This window comes from Schistocerca nitens, chromosome 1 (genome assembly GCF_023898315.1).
Source record: "Schistocerca nitens isolate TAMUIC-IGC-003100 chromosome 1, iqSchNite1.1, whole genome shotgun sequence".
NCBI classification, from domain to species: Eukaryota; Metazoa; Arthropoda; class Insecta; order Orthoptera; family Acrididae; genus Schistocerca; species Schistocerca nitens.
In genome coordinates this window covers 682,709,795-682,736,618 of record NC_064614.1, presented here as the reverse complement: position 1 = coordinate 682,736,618, position 26,824 = coordinate 682,709,795, and positions in this window count along the sequence as shown.

Sequence of the window (26,824 nt, the reverse complement as noted above, 5' to 3'; positions counted from 1 at the left end):
TCTCGGTACACGAATTTTCATGGCTAGTTTCTCTGATTATAGCTAAGAGGTTGAATACTCCCCTGATTCTGGGATGCGATTTTATGCAGTGTACTGGTCTCATTTTCGACTATGCCCAAGGGAGTCTATATTTCAAGTTCTGTCCTGACAAGAACTTTGTCTTCTGCTCCTGTAGGCGTTCGGGAGGCGTTAATGCTGTATCTCAGGAAGGGATTCGGGTTGATGTGAGTCGTCTAAGTTCTGAACAAACTAGGCAAGTCAGACAGATACTTAACCGTTCTATTGGATAGATTGGGGGTTACGCATCTGTGGAGTACAACATCCAGTTAACTGATAACTTTCTGGTGCTTCACGCTCCATACAGGCTCTCTCCTCCGAAGATGAAGGTATTGTGCACTAAGATTGATCAGATGCTGCAGGACAGAATCATTAGGTGCTCCACGTCTCCTTACTCCTCGCCGACATTTCTCGTTCCCAAGGGGAAAGGGGGGGGGGGGGATTTTCGAACTGTGATGGATTACAGGGCCCTGAATAAGAAGGCGATCTTAGAATCTGTGCCCTTACCTGGTCTCCATACTTGCATCATGTGGTTTCTCGAGGCTGTGGTTTTTACTGTCCTGGATTTAAACCAGGCCTATTGCCAGATTCCTCTCGTGGAGGCGTCAAAGCTGGTCACCGCCTTTTGTACGGACCAGAAACTGTTTGAATGTAACTACGCTCTGTTCGGTCTGGCCGCAGGGGCGGCCGTCCTATCTCGTCTTTCGGACAATGTGTTGGGTGACCTTAAATTTGCCTGAGTTTACAATTACCTAGACGACCCTGTTATTTTCAGTAGTTCCTTCTCTGATCATATGGATCATTTGGACCAGGTTTCTGCTCAGTTGCTCTCGTGGGTCTTACTGTCAAACCATCGAAGATCACGCCGGCCGTTGGTGGCCGAGCGGTTCTGGCACTACAGTCTGGAACCGCGCGACCGCTACGGTCGCAGGTTCGAATCCTGTCTCGGGCATGGATGTGTGTGTTGTCCTTAGGTTAGTTAGGTTTAAGTAGTTCTAAGTTCTAGGGGACTTATGACCTCAGCAGTTGAGTCCCATAGTGCTCAGAGCCATTTGAGCCATTTGAAGATTTCGTATTTGGGTCTCGTCTTTAGATCCTGCGCCATCTGATTTCAGCTGATGGGATCTGTATTGACCAGGACAGGACCAAGACTCTCAGGGAATTTCCTCCCCCTCGAGATAAGCGGGTTATTGTCTGTTTTGTGGGAATGGCAAATATTTTTAGGAAGTTCATTCCATAATTTGCCCAAATAGGGGCTCCTCTTAATGACATGCGTAAGAAGCACTGGCAGTTTGTCCTGGGGACAAGAACAGCAGGAAGCCTTTCAAGCTCTCAAAACTGCCGTTGCTAATCCTCCGGTCCTGGCCATTCCCTATTTCAACAGTACCTTTATTGTTCAAACAGACGCCTCTCGTGCTGGGATTGCTGCCATCCTCCTCCAAGAACAACGTGGTGAGAGACGCCCAGTGGCCTATGCTTCCTGGCGACTTACCGACCCAAGTGTAAATTACTCCATTTACAAATGTGAAACTCTGGCGATCCTATTTGCCCTGGAAAGATTCAGCTTTTATCACGAACACCAAGAATTCATACTCGAGACAGGTAACCAGGCTATGAGCTGGGTCTTGGCCAGGGCCCACAAGATCAGTCGTATTGCTTGCTCGGTCGTAAGCATCTCAGCCTTTCTTTTTCGATTGCGTCACATAAGTGTGCTTAGTCGCATGTTTGGGGAATAGTTGGAGGAAGGGGAAAGTAATACCGACCTGGACCTCTGGTTTAACGCTATTCACTCTGAAACGTCCCGGCTCTTCTGCGATCTTAGCAGCAAAAAGTCCCAGGATCCGATTTGTGGTCTGCTCTGTAATCAGTTGGAAGGGGGAGAGGTGCTACCCAGGTTTTTTCTATGGAAAGGTGTTCTTTGTAAGCAAGATGGGTCTGGTTAAGAGTGGAAGATGTGTCTCCTGAGGAACTGGTCGGGATGGTACTCTGCTGCTTCCATGACACAGCAGTGGGTGGACACCGGGGCCTGTATAGGGCTGTGAACAGGGTCCGTGAGACTTTATACTGGCTTATGTTGTACTGGGACGTTCAACACTTTGTCAGTAACTTCGACCAATACAAACAAGCCAAACGTGATTTGGGACTGCGTAGAGGATTCCTGCAATCTGAACGGGAGTAATACCCTCTGGATCGTACATTTAGTGATTATATCAGTGCTCCACCTCGTACTAGGAGGGGCAATAAATATATCCTGGTTGCTGTGAATGCCTTCTCCCATTTTGCATGGTTGCTACCTATGTGGGGACTCACTGCTGGGATCATGGTCAAGCAACTAGCTAAGATCATTTCTTGGTTTGGTCCTCCAAAGAACCTGGTGAGCCATAATGCTCCGGCTTTTCTCCCCAAGACCTTTAAAGGGTTTTGCTTTAACAATGGGATTAAAAATATTACAATCATCCCGTACTACCCCAAGGCATCGAGTGTGTTAACAGAAACGTCAAGGCCTCCCTGTGCATTTATCATGCTAGAATGCTTACCCAGTGAGATACTACCTTGCCTTGGCTTAACCAGACCTTTAATTCGGGCAGACATCAGGCAACTGGGTCAGCTCCAAGCTCTCTTACGTTTGCCTACACCCTGAATTCTCCGTTATCCTGTCTATGGAACTTCAATATCATCTTGCCCCTCGCAATTACTCTGGCAACACTTTGGGAGAATTGGGCACAGGCAAAGCACAATATTCACTTGGCTCAACAAAGCCAGTTCATCAGGTATGACAGAGGTCGGTGTCCCTTTTGGGGGAAAATAGGGGATATGGTCTTTATTAAAAACATTGCGATTACTTTCAGCCAAGAAGGTAGGGGTAAAATTGAAACCAAACTTTCGGGGCCCTGCCATATTATTAAAATGCCTACCTCAGTGAATATTGAGGTTAGAGAGTTGGCGTCTGGCAAACGTTTTTGGGTCTACCTGAGTCAGGCAGGGCAGGACCAAGTAGCGGGCTCTCCACAGAGCTTCCCCCTTGTTCGTGTTTGAGTGGTGTAGGTTGAACTGTGGGGGAATCACTGGCGCCAATGATTCTCTTTCTAGTCGGGGTAGCAATCCAGACTGTTCTGGCGTGCATGTTTTCTCTTTGGTTTTCATCTTCTGGCCACTATTTAAGCGTGGCACTTCCGACGATGTGAGTCTTAGCTTTCCACTCTGGGGCGATAGAGGTCGTGCTTGGTCATGGCATGGGCGTAGGTTGTGTTGTGGAGTCTTGCAGTGACCGTTACGTGGAGCGTTGGTTGCTCACGGTGCTGTGTTATGATTTGAGAAGGGTGTCGGCGCCAGATTGATGGTGATGGCCTCTAATGTACTAAGCAAGAGCGTATATAGTATGACTTGATGCTGGATGCCTATGTAAGCTATGTGGATCTTGCCACTTGTTGCTACTAACGGTGGCTACCCACTATTTTCTTTGAAGTGGCATTGGTGATCAATCGGATCGTAATTTGTATTCACAGACGGAAACAGTGCTTGACTGATTATCCCCACTGAGGTGGAAATAAGGAATTCACTCTTGGTTCCAGTAGATATATATTGAATAGTGGTATTCAGAGTATAAAACACTGCTAAGTGGCAAGAGTACTAAGCATGAGTAGTGTGAAACCTAAGTGAGTCATACTAGCACAGCACACAGGCCATGTTTTGTATTAAGACAGTGAGTTTCTAATGTACGTAAATATCTTGTGATTTATACTGTGGTCTCCATTTGAAGAGACTGTGACCTTTATGTCTTGTATTACAGTTTTAATATTCGTGGTTTGGCAGGCTATTAACTTTTTCTGACTTTATGCTTATTAATGGAGGAGGCTGCCTGTAAAAATTTTGAATTATGAACTGTAAGAAGTGAATAATTTTCCATGCCATTTATTTGAGGTTTTCTTGCTGCTAAGGGTGTTAAATTGAAAGGGGGCATAACCTTTAAATTAGTGTTTTGTGTTGCCATTTTTGGTTTGGTTGTCTGTCCTTGTTTCGTTTCAAAAATGGTCCAGCATACTACCATCAGCAGCCACAACCAGTTCTGGATTGACCAATACAGGGGGAAGTGCCTTGGACGCCTTTAGCTCGGTCAACTACGTTTTGGTGACGCTCCACGCTACTTGGCTGCATTCTGTCAATGTCGCTGCTCACCCCAGTAGTTAACAGAAGTTGAGTATTATTCTTTCGCTATTATTTGGGGATTTCTGTCTTTAGAGTGTTCGAGTTGCACGAAGGTGCGTCCCCTGTTCCTAGTAACTGCTTTCTCTTGCATTTGTGTGGGTCATCTGCCGGGGGTATGCCCACTGTTGCATGGAATTTAAAGTGAATATTAAAATAACTGTTTTGCACATATTTGGTGTTATACTTAGAAGGAATTCCATGAGTGAGTTCAGTGAATAGTCATTATATTATGTGCACCAAGCAGAAGACATGCAAGCATTCCCTCATTCCCCCTCAATTTCCCCTCGCATAGTGGCGTATTTTTCCTCCATTGACACATACTTTCCGAATTTTTTCGTAATTACATCTACTTTATGTCACTTCTGCCCATGTGATCATTACATCACTTTTCGCCATCTATTCTAAAATTGTTTATACATGTACTATAGTTATCTACACCTAGCACAAATGACACTGTACTCAAATGCATCCCGTCACCTCCAACCACATATTCTACAGTTACAGTGCATTTGCTTTGTTTTCTGTGTAATTGTGTCTGTGCATGTGTCGCAGATGGTTCCTATGACCCAATCCTCCCGCTGGTGGATCCAACTACTGAAATACAACACATCTCCAGACATAAGGCGTGGTGGATCCACCTTCGAACCCTATCCTGGAGCAGCATATTGTGGATCCACGTCCAAACATCGCTCCTTATATGACGTGCGGTGGATCCACAAATGAGCACTAATTTGAGCCTATTCTGGGTCAAGGGAGACATCTGTGAGACACACACTAACACAGACATACAGAAAACAGAGCAAATGCACTGCAACTATAGAATCAGTTGTAAATTAAATCGAGGACAATGTTGTAGGGAGGGTTGGTCAGAAACAATGTGGGGCAATCTTTCAGTCTCCAACTTTATTCTGTGAATGCGAGAATGTTCTGACTTCCATCCACATAGGGAAGGATGGGCAATCGTAATCATAAATTATGCACTTTGAGTGAAGTGTAAGAAATGTGTAGATAACCTAATTGCATCAGTATAGGGCACTGTCTGGTATACTTTGGTGTACATGTTGTAGAATTAACCACAGATGCACATACACATTCATCTATGTACATTTGCAGTGTACTATGTAGTACTATATAGTACATGCAAAGTAGGGGAGGGGTAGTTTAGCAATGATATAGAAATAGGGAACCATGCTGTTGTATCATTGGTCAGCGTTGAAATTACGGAAAAACCGGTAAAATTGGTCATACTGTAAACTGTGGTGCTTATTACAGTGTATCACCCCATATTGACAACGTCTTTTCCATCCCATACATCCACTGCTACATTGTTCGTTACCACATAATGACTAACTGATATGACTTGTTTGAGGTGGAGAGCATCTTGGTGGGAGCAGCATCTTCTGCGGATGGCCTGCACAAAACTGAGATCATGTACATGACGTAATATGTGAAATCAATCGAAATGGAACACTTAGACCTCTGCTACCATATCACTGTGGATGATGAGTTTAAATGTGAAAATCATCAATCACGTTTGGGCAGATGTTTTGACACACCTCACAATGCTGCAAACTCTTCCAGTTTCCATTTGTTGTTATGTCTCCCACATTTTTGTTAATAAGAAACACAATCTCTGTCTTTTATTTCAACCATCCTGTTTCTTGTGGAGCAGTATAGTTTACACCATGCAATGGCCAGCTTTTTGTGAGAGCCACTTGATTGAGAAGAGTTCATATCAGTTTAGCAACTGACACAGACTCGAAGTTGTGGTGGAAAAAACAAATTGATGGTTGTGTACTAAGCTGTAGTCATACACTACTTGGATGTGTACTGCAGAAAAAAGACAATGTGTCAGACAACAACAGAGGGACCGTCTCTTGCGACTGATAGTCTGTGGGATATAGTCCTCCTACAGTACAGGTGACAAGTTTACACTGGTCAGTGGAGGTGACTTCGATCACAGGCCATCTGCTCCAATGTACCAATATCTGTATGTTTAAAACGACTGCCACGCTCAATACCAGCATGCAGACAGTATTTGCTTTCGATATGTCAAAAGAGAGGGATGTGGTAATATCTTACCGAGTTCTCTACTGAATGTCAGCAGAGATTTTATAGTTTGTAGTTTGTCTCTGTTGCATGGTTGGCAGAGATACGGCAACATGTTTCCATTTACACCAGGTAGTCAAAACATGATCCTGTCACATAAATTCAGCTCACCCTGTTTCTCCATGGAACGCAGGTCTTACATACAGCACCCTCCAACCTCCATTCAGTTCTGACTTAAATTGGAATGGTCACGTGGACAAAGCTGCAGGGAGGGTAAGGCAGACGCCGAGGAAAAGTTGCAAGATACAGACTGCCTAAAAAACGTCAAAGGCGTTTTGCTGTACGGGGTCCTTAGCAGATAGGTTCGAGAAAGGTGACTCATTTCAAGATATGAGAGTGGCTTGAATATGATTCACTAGTGGCTGTAATCATGAAGACATCTCCATAGATAGTTGAGTGGATAGACTTGACTGCAAATTGCATACAGGATTTCTACCAGAAAGCGTAACAGTATCAGCGACTCACGTGTGTCTGCAGAACCACGAACACTCCTTATACAGAGTGACAGTAACACAGTCGTAGTGATCATGTCTTTAATAGCGTGGTCCTTACACAAAACGTAGGCCTACTGTATGTGCCAAGGGTAGAATTCTTCTGTGGTCAGCTTCAAATGTCGGTTCTCAATAACGTTCTTCGAAAAGAACGTCGTCTTCCCTCCAGCGATTCCCATTTGAGCTACCTAGTGAGTTTAATCCAATAGTTGAAAAGTAAACTTACCATGCAATGTGACTCTCATGATCAATTTAATTAATTAGTCTATAAATTTGACTTAAATGATGTGTCGCATGGTGGGTGGAAATGATGATTAATATACAATAATATGATCCTTGAGTTAGAGCAGTAATGAGCCATTTCCTTCGTTGTGGCGATATCTTTTAACGAAATTTCGATCTCCCACCCACATAGGAAGAGACGACTATCGTAATAAAGTTAGATGTAATTCTGAATTTATAAAGTGACATTTACAACTTCACAGTGCCGTTACCTTAAGAGACTTTGTATGTGGTGATGCATTTGTTTACTTCATGATAGTGAGGAGGCATCCTGTGGCAGACATAGTTCTTATAACGCTGTCATGAGCGGTTTAATATTCTAGGCCTGTGATGCATGACGTAACAGATACTGAGCTCATTAGAACAGATTTTTTTCTACCTAATGAGAAAATACTTAGAAGAAATGTAGCCCATGCCATACTGTTACAGAATTTTCTCAACAAGTAAGCAGTGTGAAACGAGTCTATAACCATGTTTTTTTTTTCTGTCTTCGAAAATAACATGTACAAAAGGGAGTAATCTACAAATCTTCGTGAGACATTCAAGGTATATAGTTAACAACATCACTCTCTTGAATTGACTAAGCGGATTTTTTTAAACTGGATGGTCTGTTTCGGGGTGGAATTGGTTAGAACTACTGTATAAATCCAAGCCACAGCTGTTTGTTTTGCGTTGTAGTGTGGTTGTCAGTAGGGGTGGTCATGAGGAGTCGGCGATCGGAAGTAATGGATCGGCTCAGCCTGTGATGGGCGGTTATGTACGAAGAATGCGCGGGCCTGTCTGCTCTTGCCTGTGGCAGCAGGGGCTAGCGAAGTGCCCAGTCTGCTGGGTAATCAGCGACAAAAGCGGATATCTGTGTTGTGTGAGAAGATTCGAAATGACAGGTGTTTACACTAGATGATTATTACTCAGTATGCGTTAGGTTGCCTTTTCGAACATGTGCGTTGCGAGTATACTCTGCGGAAAATTGAACCATTCAATATCAAACACTGGCAAGTGTCAGCACTGGAAGTATTGGCAGAATTTGTATTCCTACTGCCCCACCCTTCCTGGAGACCCTCCATGGCTGGTGGTCCTCTCTCTCTGGCTTACCTGTGCTCCTGCAGCTGCAGATAAGGGCTGTGTTTACATCTACGGTTTCTACTGCGTCTGCGCAATTGCACTGGTACATGGGCACACTGCAAGTGGATGTCCAGAAGGTTAGCATGTGGGATGTATGAGTATTTTCAGCAATCTCAGATACCAGCCATGAATGGATCGTGTTTCTCAATACATCACAGTGGTATTTAATGTTGTTTTTCTTCTTATTATCCTAACACATGACAGACCCTTTTCCCCCTCCTCCTTCGTCCTGGTGTAACTGAAAAATTCCAACTATCATTTTTTACATCACCGATTCCAGTCATGGCATCAAATAATAGAAATTTCTCGTCAGAAATATAACACTATTGTTTATGCTCGCAAACTATTGTACAGTATCGACCTTTTTTCGTTTTCTAGTAGTTTTAAACTGTGTGAGAGTGTAAAGCAAGTTGTTTAAATGCGTATATTAACAATTTAATTAATGTTTCCTGTAGCACATCTTCTGAAAACATTGGCAAAGTTTTTTGACAGCTTCAAGATGTGTGTGTGTTTGACAATATTCTGCACATTGTCTAACACCAGATTTAATATCTCCTGAAGCAGTTCGTGTTCAACGGCAAGTGTACCATAAAGAAAGTGCGCCAAGAAGGCTGGGGTGGTTTAGAGTCCAGAGTCCAAGATAGGATGAAAAACTGTAAAAGCAAACTACAGCTCTCTCTCTCTCTCTCTCTCTCTCTCTCTCTCTCTCGCTCGCTCTTTCTCTATGTACCCAACTTTTAGTCCCAATCTTTATTAAAGTGTATTTTGAGTCAGCCTGCTACTAGTTTTGTGACAATGTCAATTTGTGTGAGTGAAATAGTTGCTGCATCCGCCGTATATCCTCTAATCGCTATCGTGTGACTGGAAATTAATTATTTATTGACTTCAGCAGTATTTCTGGATCGATTCCCAGTCAGGCATTTGCTGTGGAAGGAAGGAGTCTCGCATGCTATAGTACCCGACAAGTTGATTCATGCATACAGACTATTTGAGCTAGCAGATGTTGACAGAAATTCTGCTTTCGTTCCCAGGGATTATCTACCTGCTATTTGCAGCAGCCAGCACAGACACCAGCAATTCCAAGCCCCCGGCGCACAATCCCAAGAGCGCTGCTACTTGCAGAGGCCTGCACAGTGAGGCAGCCAACAGCTGTCATGGGCCCTGGGGCACGAGGCTGGAGCAGGCTGCATGGGTGGTGAGATGCGAGAAAGTTTTTCAGTACGTTTAAGTGGTCTGTGAGAGTGTAATTACATGTTTCCTTAAGCAATTAGAATACAAAAGTGCTGCAAATATTCCATGTACTGCAATCTAATTCCTGACGAATTCTTTAAATAAACTATACTCCATGCACAGCCAAGAATCCCATACATTGTTTAAATAAACAATATTTCACACACTATCTAAATTGTTTAAACAATATTCCATGCAATCAATCAGTATTTCCAGAAGGGAGGGGCAAGAAAAATTGAAAGATATTGATTTAATTAATCAGTCCATCAGTTTGATACCAGTATAGTGGGAGGGGGAGGGTATTCGAATAACCTGAAGCAGCTCATGAATATCGAAAGTGGTACATCTGAGCTATTTCTTGCCAATTTTTTCAATCAATTTAATTAATTAGTCAATTAATTTCATATAAAAGTGGGCAAGGTTTCCAAGGGGGGAGGGTAGGGGTGCTGGTGACTTGGAACACCACCTTACAGAACAATAGGTTAAGAGCTGATATGGAGCAGACCAATATGTTTGCCCCTGAATGTGTGCTTATCCCTGGTGTAGGCAACCCAAAATGTTTGCTGACACCAGCCATGCCCCATTACTTCTCCTCCCACCAGAAACTCAGGACAGGAGTCAAGCTTTTTTGAGTCACCAGGCTTCTGACTGGTTTGATGCTGCCCACCAGGAATTCTCCTGTGTCAATGTCTTCATCTTAGAATAACATTTGCAACCTGTGTCCTCAATGATTTGCTGGATGTATTCCAATCTCTGTAATTCTCTACAGTTTTTTCCCTCTACAGCTCCTTTTAGCACCATGGAAGTAATTTCCTGATGTGTTTACGGATGTACCATCATCCTGTCCCTCCTCCTTGTAAGTGTTTTCCACGTATTCCTTTCCTCTTCCATTCTGCGCAGATCCTCTTTATTCCTTCCCTTATCAGCCCACCCAATTTTCAACATTCGTCTGTAGCACCACATCTCAAATGCTTGGATTCTCTTCTGTTCTGGTTTTTCCACAGTCCATGTTTCACTAGGACGCAATGCTGTGCTCTCAACGTACATTCTCAGAAATTTCTTCCTCAAGCTGACACCTATGTTTGATACTAGTAGACTTGTCTTGGACAGGAGTGCCCCTTTTGCCAGTGCTAGTCTGCTTTTGATGTCCTGCTTGCTTGTCCACCATTGGTTATATTGCTGCCTAGATAGTAGAATTCCTTAAGTTCATTTACTTTGTGACCATCAATCCTTATGTTAATTTTCTCACTGTTGTCATTTCTGCTACTTCTCATTACTTTCATCTTTTTCCATTTACTCTCATTCCATATTATATACTCATTAGACTGTTCATTCCATACAGCAGATAATATAATTCTTCTTCACTTTCACTCAGGATAGCAATGTCATCAGCAAATCGTATCATTGATATCCTCTCACCTTGAATTTTAATCCTACACCTGAATCTTTCTTTTATTTCCATAATTGATTCTTCGGTGCACAGACTGAATAATGAAGGTGAAAGACTACATCCCTGTCATACACCCATATGTGAGCATTTCGTTCTCAGTCGTCCACTTTTATTATTTCCTCTTGGTTCCTGTACATATTGTATGTTACCCATCTCACCCTTTAGCTTACCTCAATTTTTCTCAGAATTTCAACCATTCTGCACCATTTTACATGGTAGAATGATTTTCCGGGTCAACAAATCATATGAAGGTGTCTTGATTTTTCTTTAGTCTTGCTTCCATTATCAACTGCAACATCACACCTGCCTCTCTGATGCCTTTACCTTTCCTAAAGAAAAACTGATCGTCATCTAACACATAGGCCTACTCAATTTTCTTTTGCATTCTTCTGTATATTATGCTTGTAAGCAACTTGGATGCATGAGCTGTGAAGCTGATTCTGCAGTGATTCTCGCACTTTTCAGGTCCTGCTGTCTCGGAATTGTATGGATGACATTTTCCTGAAAGTCAGGTGGTATGTCGCCAGACTCATACATTTTGCACACCAACATGAATAGTCATTTTGTTACCACTTCCCCTAATGATTTCAAAAATTCTGATTGAAGGTTATCTACCCCTTATTCCTTATTTGATCTTATGTCCTCCAAAGCTGTTTTAAATTCTGATTCTAACACTGGATCCCCTAACTCTTCTACATCAACTCCTGTTTCTTCTTCTATCACATCAGACAAATCTTCCCCCTCACAGAGGATTTCAATATATTCTTTCCAGCTATCTGCTCTCTCCTCTGCATTTAATAGTGGAATTTCCATTGCAGTCTTTATGTTATGACCCTTTCTTTTAATTTCACCGAAGTTTGTTTTGACAATCCTTCTGATAATGATTTCTTTTTAGATTTCTTCATGCTTTTCATGCAGCCATTTCATCTTAGCTTATCTGCACTTTTTATTTATTTCATTTCTCAGCCACCTATATTTTTGTATTCCTGAATTTCCCTTAAGATTTTTGCACTTCCTTCTTTCATCAATCAACTGAACTATTTCTTCTGTTACCTATGGTTTCTTTGCAGTTACTTCTTGTTACCTATGTTTTTCTTTCCAGCTTCTGCAATTGCTGTTTTTAGAGATGTCCATTCCTCTTGAACTGTACTGCCAACTGAGCTATTTCTTATTGCTGTATCTATAGCCTTACAGAATTTCAATCATATCTCATCATTCCTTACTACTTCTGATCCCACTTCTTTGTGTATTGATTCTTCCTGACTAATCTCTTAAACTTCAGTCTACTTCCATCACTACTAGATTGTGATCCGAGTCTACATCTGCTCCCGGGTAAGCAGTTTTTACTAGCTGAAATGTATTAGATAACTCAATTAGTGTTTCTCCCCTCTCATTCCTTGTCCCAAGCCCACTCTCCTATCTTTTCTTCTACTCCTTCCCCTACAAATTCCAGTCCCCCATGATTATTAGATTTTCATCTCCCTTTGCAAACTGTATTACTCTTTCAATATCCTGATACACTTTCTCTACCTCCTCATTTTCAGCTTGTGACGTCGGCATGTACAGCTGAACTATTATTGTCAGTGTTGGTTTGTTGCCAATTCTGATGAAAACAACCCTATCACTGAACTATTCATAGTAACTTACTTTCTGCCCTACCTTCCTATTCATAATGAACCCTATACCCACTGTACCATTTTCTGCTGCTGTTGATATTACCCTTTATTCATCTGCCCTCAAATCCTTAAGTCTTCCTTCCATTACTTCCATTACACTTCACTGACACGTACTAAATCTAGATTGAGCCTTTGCATTTCCCTTTTATAGCTTCCCTATCACATTCAAGCTTCTGTCATTCCATGCCCCGACTCGTAGAACGTTACCCTTTCATTGATTATCCAATCTTTTTCTTAAGGTCACCTCCCCCTTGGCATCCCCTTCAATAGATCCGAATGAGAGACTATTCTGGAATCTTTTGGGAATGGAAAGATCATCATGACACTTTTTCAGTTACAGGCCACATGTCCTATCAATGCACACTATGTGTCTTTAATGTAGTAGTTTCCATTGCCTTCTGCATTCTCATGTAGTTGATCATTACTGATTCTTCCACCTTTCAGGGCAGTTTCCCACCCCAAGGACAAGAGAGTGTCCTGAACCTCTGTCTGATTCTCTGCCCTGTTTGGCAAGGCCATTGGCAGAATGAGAGTGACTTCTTATGCTGGAAGTCTTCAGCCACCAATGCTGATTATTAATCAAAATTTAAGTGGTGGTGGGTTTTGAACCTGAGATCAAGGATTTTTTGATTACTAATCAAAGATGCTACCCAAGAGTGTGAGTCTGCATCCATTGACAGCCCACTGTGCAATGCTTGTCCTGATCGAAGTCTGAACCCACACTGTCAGAACATCAGCACCCTTCAAGATCTGATGTTGGAGACCAAGTGCCACAAAAACTTTGCTTCTCCACTCTCCTGAATGTTCTGTGTAAAACAGCTCCACTTAAACTCCTTTAGCCAACCAAAACAGGTCACTAGTGGTCAGCTAATGATGAGCAGAGATCCACACTTTGAAACCCTCTCCTAACAAAACATTTTGAAAATATACCTGTGGAAGTTTCCATGCACGACAACAAAGGGAGAGGGAGCTGTTTTAATGACCAGTATGACGCCAGCTTGTTGCTGCGTATTGCTCCTCAAAAAGTTTTGAAATTCCATCAGGCACCATGTGAACACCTTGATCATGGCCTGAGAAATGGCACCAGTTAAGGGTTGCGCTCCTCACTCCAGCTATTCAAGCTGTAACTGGGCAAGTCTTTACAGAAATAAGGGAAAAGTTGCAGGTAAATGATCACTCCTGGCACTGCACAGTCATGATGTACCCATGTGCAGATAATTCCCTTATTTGTAAGCAACACATTCACCAGTACACAAGAGGATGGCATGTCTTAAAAGTGCTGTGAGCCATTATAGCACTAGCCTTTACAGCCAGAATATGTGCTTTTTTCCTGCAGCTCCCCACCATCACAGCAGTTGAAAGCATAATAAGCCATAATTCTGAATGAAAATATGAACAGACATCCACCATCAGTCAGCAGCCAGCCTTGGACATGACAGAGCTGAGCTCACATGGTTTGTAATAATAATAATAGTAATAATAATACTTTATTCAACATCAAATGATTAGGTGCATACGTATAAAAACAGGTTACAATTCTTGATACATAGCACAATAATACATTCTTCTGAATACATCTGTGGCGACTATCGACCAAGTCGCGGTTAATATCTTTGTTTTTGGCAAGCTCTTTGCTTAGTCTGTGGTCGCGCGCGAAAGTGTACAGACGTGTACCGAGAATTCAGAATGTAAACAACTGTATATGTGTGCTTAGGAAAAATAAAAACAGTGTTTATTACATGTGGTGTAGCGTGCATCATTGAATTCGGCAACCCTAGTACGCTAAACTCATACTGGTGACCCCGAATTTTGTTCGCGAGTGCTACAACGAAACCTTAGACCGTCGAACAGTACACAATGGAGCGCTTGCCGCCTGCTACACCGACCACGTGCCAACTAAGTGTTCCAACGGACGCTTCGGCATGGTTTTACAACTATCCACCGGGCATCCGCAATAGTTCTACTAGCTGTACTCAACAGGACAGTGTTTATACAATACCACAGCCACGTGTTCCGAGTGCTCAACAGCCGACACAATGTGCTCAAACCCCAGTGACTATGTTTACAGGTTTCCCAAGTGCAAGTGTGAATTTTCCACCCGAATCAGTGACTGTACAAATCGAGCCAGACGCTCAAGACTGGAGAGTTCATATTTCTGCCGGAACTCCGGATTTTGCACCAACCCCCCCTACACCACCAGCGTCCGCTTTACGAGTGTTTCCGACGGCACACGCCGTTCCTGCCGCGTGTGTTCCACAAACATTAGGTGATTTTAACTATTTTAATGCACCTGTAGGGGAGGGGCCCGGAAACTGTATTCCGTCGTTCGCCGCACATCGGTCGACTACGGTCGATTCTACCGCGCCGGTCCATTCTACGCCCGTCGGCGTTACTCCGTCGACCGCCCGATTCGTTGATTTCTCGACCAAGGTTGAGCCAGCCGCGCCTACCGTGCCGCATGCCACTGACAGTGGCGGAAGCTGGTGCACCGCTACTGCACCCGAGACAATTATGTTGCAGAACTATGGACAGGGAGAGACAGTTTCTGATAAACATTTACGTCAAGACTTTCCCACCCGTTGGCCGAAGCTACCACCCCTTCGCAAGGATCACCCACGCACATGGTTTGCCTTGGTCGACCACGTCCTGCAGCTACACGGCGTCGTCGACGACAATTCGAAGTTCCTATGCTTACTGTGTCACCTCCATGACGAACTGGATCTGATCTGCGACATTGTGGCTTCGCCCCCCGCTACGGACAAATATGCGTTCGCCCGACGCACCATCCTCGAGCGACTATCCACATCGCCAGAGGAAGCTATCCGCCTCATCAGTCAGGAATCGCTGGGATCCAGGTCCCCGTCGCAACTCTGGCGTCATCTCCGCGCTATGATTGACACGCATCACATGCCGGACATTACGCTTTGGACCATCTGGTTGCTGAAACTTCCCCAGCAAGTTCAACTTCACCTTCTACATGTAACTTCGGCCCCACTAGATGCCAAACTGAAGATCGCAGACCAGGTTTACAACATTCTGCCCCCCCCCCCCCGCATACCCCCCCCCAGGGTGCCCTCAGGCCTCAGGGGTTGGCACACCTGCGCGGCAGTTCCCATCCTGCAGTACAGAGTGCGCACGACTCGCTCCACGCATGCGCGCGGAGCCAACGCTGCCTGGCAACCGCCGCAGTAACTCCTCTCCTACCAGCACTACTGCAGCGTCGCCATCGGAGGGAACTACAAACAAGTCCCCCTCCACTGCCGCTTCGACCTCAACCAGCACGACGGGCGACGCCACGCGCCGCCCCGCTTGGTGTTATTTCCACTCCCGCTTTGGCGACGCGGCTAAGAACTGTCGTTCTCCATGCGCGTTCCCAAACTAATAACGCGACCCAATTCAGGCGCTACGGGCCGCGTTGAACCGCACAGACGCCTATCACTAAATACTTCTTCTCCTCACGCGCCAGGACGCTTGTACGTGAAAGATGCAGTGTCTTGCCTTTCATTTCTAGTCGACACGGGGGCCGAGGTTAGTGTGATACCTTTGTCCGCAGGTATTAAATTCGAGCTTCAGCCTTGCCCCCCACTTCGAGCCGCCAATAATTCCCTGATCCGCTCTCATGGAATAACGAATTTAAGCCTTAAACTGCAGGACATTAATACGCCCTTACAGTGGACTTTCGTTATCGAATCCTGCCTCGGGCATGGATGTTTGTGATGTCCGTAGGTTAGTTAGGTTTAACTAGTTCTAAGTTCTAGGGGACTAATGACCTCAGCAGTTGAGTCCCATAGTGCTCAGAGCCATTTGAACCATTTTTTTCGTTATCGCGGATGTGGATGAACCCGTGCTTGGGGTAGATTTTCTCTTAGCCCACGCACTGTCACCCGACCTACAACGAGGTACGCTAACCTTTAACTCGGGAGACCGTACCACCGGTTCAGATATCTTACCCCTCTCATCCGAAAGCGCCATTCTGCTGTGTGAGCTAGCGGAAACTGCTGTTGCAGTGCTTTCTCTTAGATCACACAACGACGAACTTCGGGACAGCAATGGGGCCCTCCGCTTACGCATCGCCGCCGTGCAAGCCAAGCTCACGGACACGCGTAAGCGGACCGCCCAGCTGTCGCACACGGCCACGCCCCCAACCCCCGCACCACTTCCTCGCACCGGCAGCCGACGCCGCGTGACATTTCTACTGCCGGACGGAAGCTGTACCCGCGACGCTACCAGGTACCCCACCGAGCTCTTCGACAAGGACTACCAGTGGATCACCGCCACCGCTGCTGAACTGCCGGCCTTGGACACACACACGTGTGCATTACAGGTTAGTCACAGTGCAACGGGTGCTGGTCCAGCATCCCCATCGGTGTTCGCGATCAATAACGGTACTGTCCACAGAATAAATACCACAGAAGGCCCACCGGTACGTGCAAAGGCTAGGCGTTTAAATCCGGAAAAACTTAAACATGCTAAAGCTATTGTTCAGGAACTTTTAGATAATAAGACTATCCGCCCTTCTTCTAGTTGTTGGTCGTCACCCATTCATTTGGTGCCTAAGAAAGATGACACTTTCCGCCTCTGCGGTGACTATCGGGCGCTTAACGCCAGAACAATTTTAGATAATTATCCCGTCCCAAATATTCAAGACTCTGCTTCCCAGCTGCATGGGGCACAAATTTTCAGTGTAGTCGATTGTCATAAGGCGTACCACCAACTGCCAATGGCACCTGAGGACGTTGAAAAGACCGCTATCATCACCCCGTTCGGGTTGTTCGAGTATTTGTTTATGCCATTCGGCCTTAAAAATGCTGCACAGACGTGGCAACGGTTCATCGACTCGCTGGTTGGAAAACTGGACTTTGCATATGCGTACCTGGACGACTTGTTAATTTTTTCTTCCTCCCTCGAGGAACATGAACAACATTTAAATACAGTGCTCCAACTATTAAAAGCAAACGGTATCGCAGTGAACAATACTAAGTCACAACTCCGCCGCACCAGTGTCACTTTTCTGGGCCACAGAGTTTCTGGCGACGGCATCCGCCCCCTAACTGAACGGGTGGAGGCCATTAGTACGGTGCCTTTGCCCAAAGATTTTCAGGGCCTCCGCCGCTTCCTTGGAATGGTAAATTACTACCGCAAACATATTCCCCGCGCCGCCGACATACAAGCCCCACTGACGGATGCCCTCACAGGAAAAAACACATCAGGGTCTCGGGCGGTCACGTGGACTCCAGATATGCGTCGCGCATTCGATAATCTAAAGTCAGCCTTACAGACAGCTGTTACGCTTGCTCACCCCATTCCTGATGCTCCCATCTCGCTTACTACAGACGCAAGTGATACAGCAGTTGGGGCAGTACTTCAGCAATCCGTGGGTTCTGTTGTACAGCCGCTCAGATTTTTCTCCCACAAACTGACCGCTTCCCAACGTAAATGGTCGACCTTCGACCGGGAACTGTTTGCTATTTACGCTGCTATCAAATATTTCCAAGATGATATCGAAGGTCGCCATCTCGTGGTATTTACCGACCACGAGCCATTGGTTTACGCTTTCCGTAACCCAGGTAAGGACTCATCCCCGAGACGTTTTAGGCATATGGACCTTATATGTCAGTTTATGAATGACATACGTTACGTCAGAGGCGCAGACAATGTCGTCGCTGATTTTCTGTCTGGGGTGTCGGTTTTATCTTCACAACTGGACCTCAGTGAGCTCCCTAAATTGCAGACAGAGGATACTGAACTCGCAGCATTGCATTCCGATATCAAAACAGGACTCAAACTAGAGTTACGGACACTTCCTGGGTTTTCATCACCCATCTGGTGCGACATTTCAACAGGACGCATACGCCCGGTGATTCCTGCACCTCTCCGCCGGGACATATTTAATAGTATCCACGACTTGGCACACCCTGGCATTCGCGCCTCCGCACGTCTGGTATCTGAACGTTTTGTTTGGCCCGGGGTGATAAAACAGTGTCGCAGTTGGGCACGAGCATGTGTGGCTTGTCAGCGCGCAAAAGTAGGACGTCATGCACAGCCCCCCATGGGTACGTTCGATGTGGCAAAAAGAAGATTCCAGCACATACACATCGATATCGTCGGGCCCTTACCCCCCTCCTCAGGCCCCTTCCGTTACATACTGTCCGCAATTGACAGGTTTACCCGCTGGGTAGAGGTAATTCCTCTCACTAATATCACAGCCGATGCAGTGGCCCGAGCCCTGCTGTTAATGTGGATCTCGCGCTTCGGCTGCCCAGTCTCTGTCACCACCGACCAGGGCCGCCAGTTCGAGTCTGCCCTCTTCCGACAGCTTTGTGAACTGTGTGGGGTGAAACGATTTAGGACTACAGCATACCACCCCCAGAGCAATGGGCTTGTGGAACGCTGGCACCGAACGCTTAAAGCTTCCCTGATGTGCCACGGAGGTGAGTGGGCCGATGCCTTACCATGGGTAATGTTAGGCGTTCGGGCCGCGTACAAAGAGGACCTTGGCGCATCCCTGGCAGAGGTACTGTATGGAGAACCCCTCACACTCCCAGCAGAGTTAGTCGAGCCCTCACTTCCTCCAGATCAAATCTGCGACTCGACATTCGTCGGGCAGGTCAAGGAGCTAATTGCTAACATCCGCGTGCCGCCTCCTCGACCACACACGCCCCCTCCCGTATTTCTGCATAAGGACTTGGCGTCGTGCACTCATGTCATGGTGCGAGATGACACCATCCGACCGGCACTCAGACCTCCATATACGGGCCCGCACAGAGTCATATCACGGCGTACCAACACGTTCGAAGTGCTCATTAACAGCACGCCTCAAACGGTATCCGTCTGCCGCCTCAAACCTGCATGGACTCTAGGAGAACTGCCCGATACCCCACCCAGTCAGACCCCATCCCCTGCTGCACCCACCTCGCATGAGGCATCTACCGACAGTCCATGGATGAGCGACGCCCATCCCCACACGTGTGACGTTCCCCACTCCCAGTCGTGTGACAGTGCTACAGGTGCGTGTGACATTCCTATGCAGAGTGATGCGTGTGATGACTTACCCTCCTACAGGCAGCCCCTCGCCTCTCCCCTGTTAGGATTCAGTGATGTATCAGGGACCAGCCCCAGAGCGTGTGATGTCACCGATGACGACTCGTGTGGAGATTCTGTCAACCCGTATCAGGAAGTGGTAGTGAATGTCAACACTGATCTTATTTGCAGCTCTAATGTGTTTTTTGTTATACAGCCGGGTAATGTGTACATCTTCTACGAACAAGCCAGCTTCCCCAGGGACAACTTAACTCACATTCATCTCCTCCAGTCTGTCCCCTTGCCTGTTGGTACTGACTCATCAACGGTCAAAGTCCTACGTACCGCCACAGGCATTCAGATCCGCTATCCTGGCCCCTCACAACCCACCATCCCCTCCCCAGATCCCTCAACTGCTGTACGAGGATTCACCCGGTCAGGCAGGACCATCCGCCCCCCTCGCTGGCTCGAAGACTTCAATTACTAACGTAATGTAATGTAAGGTATGGTTTCTGATTAAACACCCTCTCCCTCCCCCCTGGGTGTTCCCTTTACATGTATGCCCCAATATTTATGTTTGTGCTCCACACTCTAGGGGGGGGGGGGGGCTAATGTGGCGACTATCGACCAAGTCGCGGTTGTTTTTGGCAAGCTCTTTGCTTAGTCTGTGGTCGCGCGCAAAAGTGTACGGACGTGTACCGAGAATTCAGAATGTAAACAACTGTATATGTGTGCTTAGGAAAAATAAAAACAGTGTTTATTACATGTGGTGTAGCGTGCATCATTGAATTCGGCAACCCTAGTACGCTAAACCCATACATCATTGATTAACAAAATGATTACATTACAAATAAAATGGTTTGCTTAACACTATTTAGATATTTTTTTTGAAGCACTTCTTATTCTGCAAGTAAGTATGGTATTCTTTTAATGTGTAAAATGGATTTTGTAACAGGATTTTCTTTAGATGAAATTTAAGCTTCATTGTGGGTAGGGTCATAACTTTACTGGGCTGTGCCTTGGCTATCTTTAAACCTGAATATTGCAGACCCTTTTCATAGAGTGGCTGCTAAAGTAAAAATTTTATTTATTTCTGGTATTTTACTGATACAAATTGGAACAAATGTTGGGCTGCAATCTTTTTACAAGTAATACGGCTTTTAGATTGTACATTTTTACTACGGCTAGTGCACAAGTGTTTGGAAACAAGCCACGGCATCATTCCTTATATTTTGCTCCACAGATGATTTTTATAGCCCTTTTATGAAGTAACAATAGCTTATTTAGATTTGCTTTGGCTGTACTCCTTCCATCCATCCATCCATAATTCAGGTGAGAGAAAAATAAAGCATGGTATGCAGTCTTTAGCACAACAGTGTCTTTGCAGAACTTGCTAATCATATTAATTGCAAATATATTCTTAGAAACTTACATGCTAGAGTGTCAATATGCGTGTCCCACTTAAGATTGCTTTGACTTGTTAAATCAAGGTATTTTACAATAAATTCTTTTTTTACTAATTCATTTGCTATGTATAATTTAATTTCATCATTAAAAATACTGTTGTTAAACTCCATGAAACATGTTTTACTACTGCTTACATTTAAGTGACTTTCATTAAAGTACTGTTCAATTTCATTTGTCGCAATTCCTTTTTTACACACAATGGATGTATCGTCCACATGCAGAACTATTTTGGAACTCTCGGTGCAATATCTTATGTCACTTACATCAATCAAAAACAGAAGAGGACCCAATACTGAGCCCTGGGGCACTTCATATTTTATATTAGTGATTTTGGATTTGTGAACACCACTTTCAGAGTTAAGCAGTACAAACTGTTTTCGGTTACTTGTATAAGATCTTATTAGGTCATAAGCAGTGCCTCTGATACCAATGTCCCATAGCTTTTCTAATAGGATTGTGGTGTTCACACAGTTGAAAGCCTTCTCAAGGTCGAGGTATATACCTGCAACATGTTGCTTGTTATCGATGACACTTATTATCTCTTTAATTAAATGAGCAGATGCTGTACTGGTTTATTTACATTTTAAGAATCCATTCTGATTTTCAAACATTAGGTTGAGCATCTGCATAAAGTTTATAATTCTGCTGTATATGACTTTTTCAACTGTTTTGGAAAAGACTGGAAGTACTGAGGTGAGTCTGTAGTTTTGAATTTTGAGTTTGTGTCCTTTTTTAAAGATTGGTATTACCTGAGCTATTTTTAGTCTGTCTGGGAAGGTGCCTGACTATTATAATATTTACTGTTACAGACAGAGGTACAGACACACTTTCTTTGCACACTTTTAATACATTAATACAGAGGCCATCCTGCTCGGTGGAACTGGAATATTTGAGAGAGCTTATGATGTTAATTATCTCTTTGCAATTTGTGGGGGCTAAATATATGCTATTCTCAGATGGATGATTGCTTTTAAAATTACACTGCAGGTTATTATGTTCGTGACTGATAGCTTCCCCTACTGAAGAAAAATATTCATTGAATATATTAGCAATTTCAAGCTGATCTTTTGCTGCCATCCCATTGTGGTCAATATTAAAGCCCATACAGCATTTGTCTCTGCCTGTTCTAAAACTGTTTATCATTCCCCAGACACCAAAAGTAACACTGTGTGAAGCCTGAAGCTTGTTTGCAATGTAGCTGCTCCTGGTCTGTATTAATAATTCTTTATAGTATTCTTGATAAGTTTTGGAGGCCTCCCTTAGATTGAGATTTTGTCTATTATTCAATATTGCACTATTCAATAATTTTAATTTTTCCCTTGCTTCAATGACATCATTATTTATCCAGATTGTTTATATTTTTAGTTTGTTTAACTTTTGTAGCTACAACTGGGCATGTGGCATCAAAACAATAGTAGAAGTCAGCAGCAAAGCTATCATAGAAAAACCTATCATTCTCAAACCATGGTATGTGTGTTAACATGCAGTTCAGCCTATTTATGTTATCATTATACATAATTCTTTTGCTTACATATAGTTTCTTTTTAGTAGCAAAGGGCATCTCATTTGCCTCCAATTGAAGCTGAGCCACTTCCTCATCCCCTCAAACCCAGAATCCCCCACAGAAGAACCACAAAAGTGCCCCACTTGTGACAGGATACTTTCCGGGACTGGACCAGACTCTGAATGTGGCTCTCCAGCAGGGATACGACTTCCTCAAATCCTGCCCTGAAATGAGATCCATCCTTCATGAAATCCTCCCCACTCCGCCAAGAGTGTCTTTCCGCCGTCCACCTAACCTTCGTAACCTGTTAGTTCATCCCTATGAAATCCCCAAACCACCTTCCCTACCCTCTGGCTCCTATCCTTGTAACCGCCCCCGGTGCAAAACCTGTCCCATGCACCCTCCCACCACCACCTACTCCAGTCCTGTAACCCGGAAGGTGTACACGATCAAAGGCAGAGCCACGTGTGAAAGCACCCACGTGATTTACCAACTGACCTGCCTACACTGTGATGCATTCTATGTGGGAATGACCAGCAACAAACTGTCCATTCGCATGAATGGACACAGGCAGACAGTGTTTGTTGGTAATGAGGATCACCCTGTGGCTAAACATGCCTTGGTGCACAGCCAGCACATCTTGGCACAGTGTTACACCGTCCGGGTTATCTGGATACTTCCCACCAACACCAACCTATCCGAACTCCGGAGATGGGAACTTGCCCTTCAGTATATCCTCTCTTCTCGTTATCCGCCAGGCCTCAATCTCCGCTAATTTCTAGTTGCTGCCACTCATACCTCACCTGTCTCTCAACAACTTCTTTGCCTCTACTCTTCCACCTCGACTGACATCTCTGCCCAAACTCTTTGTCTTTAAATATGTCTGCTTGTGCCTGTATGTGTGGATGGATATGTGTGTGTGTGCGAGTGTATACCTGTCCTTTTTTCCCCCTAAGGTAAGTCTTTCCGCTCCCAGGATTGGAATGACTCCTTACCCTCTCCCTTAAAACCCACATCCTTTCGTCTTTCCCTCTCCTTCCCTCTTTCCTGATGAGGCAACAGTTTGTTGCGAAAGCTTGAATTTTGTGTGTATATTTGTGTTTGTTTGTGTGTCTATCGACCTGCCAGCGCTTTTGTTTGGTAAGTCTCATCATCTTTCTTTTTATATATATATATATATATATATATATATATATATATATATATATATATATATAGAGGGAAACATTCCACGTGGGAAAAATATATCTAAAAACAAAGATGATGTGACTTACCAAACGAAAGCGCTGGCACGTCGATAGACACACAAACAAACACAAACATACACACAAAATTCAAGCTTTTGCAACAAACTGTTGCCTGATCAGGAAAGAGGGAAGGAGAGGGAAAGACGAAAGGATGTGGGTTTTAAGGGAGAGGGTAAGGAGTCATTCATGTGTGCGAGTGTTTACCCGTCCTTTTTTCCCCCTAAGGTAAGTCTTTCCGCTCCCGGGATTGGAATGACTCCTTACCCTCTCCCTTAAAACCCACATCCTTTCGTCTTTCCCTCTCCTTCCCTCTTTCCTGATGAAGCAACAGTTTGTTGCAAAAGCTTGAATTTTGTGTGTATGTTTGTGTTTGTTTGTGTGTCTATCGACGTGCCAGCGCTTTCGTTTGGTAAGTCGCATCATCTTTGTATATATATATATATATATACAAAGATGATGTGACTTACCAAATGAAAGTGCTGGCAGGTCGACAGACACACAAACATACACACAAAATTCAAGCTTTCGCAACAAACTGTTGCCTCATCAGGAAAGAGGGGAAGGAGAGGGAAAGATGAAAGGATGTGGGTTTTAAGGGAGAGGGTAAGGAGTCATTCCAATCCCGGGAGCGGAAAGACTTACCTTAGGGGGAAAAACTGACAGGTATACACTCGCACACACACACATATCCATCCACACATATACAGACACAAGCAGACACAAATATGTCTGCTTGTGTCTGTATATGTGTGGATGGATATGTGTGTGTGTGCGAGTGTATACCTGTCCTTTTTTCCCCCCTAAGGTAAGTCTTTCCGCTCCCGGGATTGGAATGACTCCTTACCCTCTCCCTTAAAACCCACATCCTTTCATCTTTCCCTCTCCTTCCCTCTTTCCTGATGAAGCAACCGTTTGTTGCGCAAGTCAGATAGATTTTTAAAAAATGTATCTGTACATGCCCCAGGTGGCCTATACACACACCGATAACTGCTACATTTTCTCTACCCCATTTTAGATTTATTGCAGTAAATTCTATGATTCCTTTTATACAGAATGTACTTACATCAATAACACTGAAATTACTTGCTTTAACAGCGAAGATTGCTAGGCCACCCCCAGCCTTTTTTTCCTACTAAAGGCAGAACAAAATTTCATGGAGAGTGGTTAACTAATGCTAATTACGTCTTCCGTGTACCAGTGTTCAGTTATGAGTAAAATATCAGGTTTATCAAGACATGTAATAATATCCAGATCATTGTGCTTGTTTTTAAGACTACTGAAATTCTGGTGTATTACATTAAGTCTGAGTTTCTCCTGCTGAACTATACAGGATGATTTAGGGCTACCAAACTGTCCAGCAGGCTTTGCAAGTTTCCCATGCTCACTACCCCTGGAGCACTGGCCAGAACAAAATTTAACTATGAGCAAAAATCTCTCTTACTTTATTAATGATTAGAGGGACCAAATTGCAATTAGAAACTGGGACATGAAAGGTGCTAGTTACTTGGCTCTTTCAATCATTTTTGTTATCCTTGAATTCCATATTCGTTCTCTCTATAAGAGTGATCCAAATTGGTATCACATGAAACATATCAGCCAGGCTATGGGTGGAAGTATTTTACATTAACCGAAGATATGCAGTCATCCACATGCAGCTGATGTATGATGAACCTCTGTGTCTACCAGGAGAGTTTTTGAAACAAGAACCCCCCCGCCCAAATCGTGATGTTTTGCTAAAGATTTTCTCATGGAAATGGTGGCCATGTACTGAGTGGAACTGCACAGCATGGAAAACAGGCTGCTTTTGTGCTTTTGTTTCCAAAGAGCAGGGAATGATGAAGCACATTTTCCTCTGAAGTGCCAATTTCACAATTTACTGGAGCTGCCCTAACAAGGTCCATATACGGTTTTGGGATGAAATGATAAAACACTCAAACACCACCTTAAAACAGTAGATACAGTAGTGTCCATCGACAGATGCAAGTGAGCCAATCTATGTGCAGAAGACACCCCCAAAATGAAGGCCACCACCAGAGACAGAACACCCACCACACTGCAACTACCCACACTGAAGTGTCATCCATAGTAGTGCCACCTACGAGGCAACTAACAGGCAGCCACCAACCCAGATGCGGCAGTCACCTTGCAACAGCAGCCAACCTACCAGCATCCAGCAAAAAGTAAAATTCATTATGGATGAAAAGTGCAGTTCTATTTCAATCTCGCAGACATTTCACAGAGCAAATTAGTTATTTTTAATTTCTATTATCTTTTTTGGGGTAGTAGAGCGACATCAGCTCGTAAGTCATTCCACAACTTTCTGTTGGAAATATAACAAAAGATCACTATTAGAGAACTGCATTCTCCACTCAGTTGTTCCTCATTACCTCCCATGGCATGAGGATCAGAATACATGTAGTTGCCAGTCATCATTACATAAAATAACCACAGGATGATAATAGTATATTTTTTGACAGTTGTTATTTATTTTGTTGTTGTGCAGACTAGTAAAGGGTCTATCTTTAAACAAAGTGTACCACTGATTAACTAAATAACTCTATATGTCATATAAAGACACCATCCGCCATAATTTTTAATAAATAATATTTTTTCAAAGATATTCTTTCCGTTTCTGATATATGCAGCTCTGAATAATTTGAGTCAAGAACTTCTTTCTTAATTACCATTTTAGTTCTTAAAGCTTACTACTACTTGTTTAAATTTACTCAATGCTCTGTTCATTTTTTCCATGTTAACTTGTCATTTGTATGTTAGAGCATGGTACTCTTTAGAGCTATTCATATAACAAGCAACAAATGATTTCCATTACCATCTGATATACAAAAATTTTGAACCAATGAACTGACAACTGTCTTTCAGTTTGGTCTCTTTTTCTGGTTGATTTGTTGGAGACTGTGTTGTTGTATGTCATTATAATTAAAGCCTACATTTATTTATTTTGA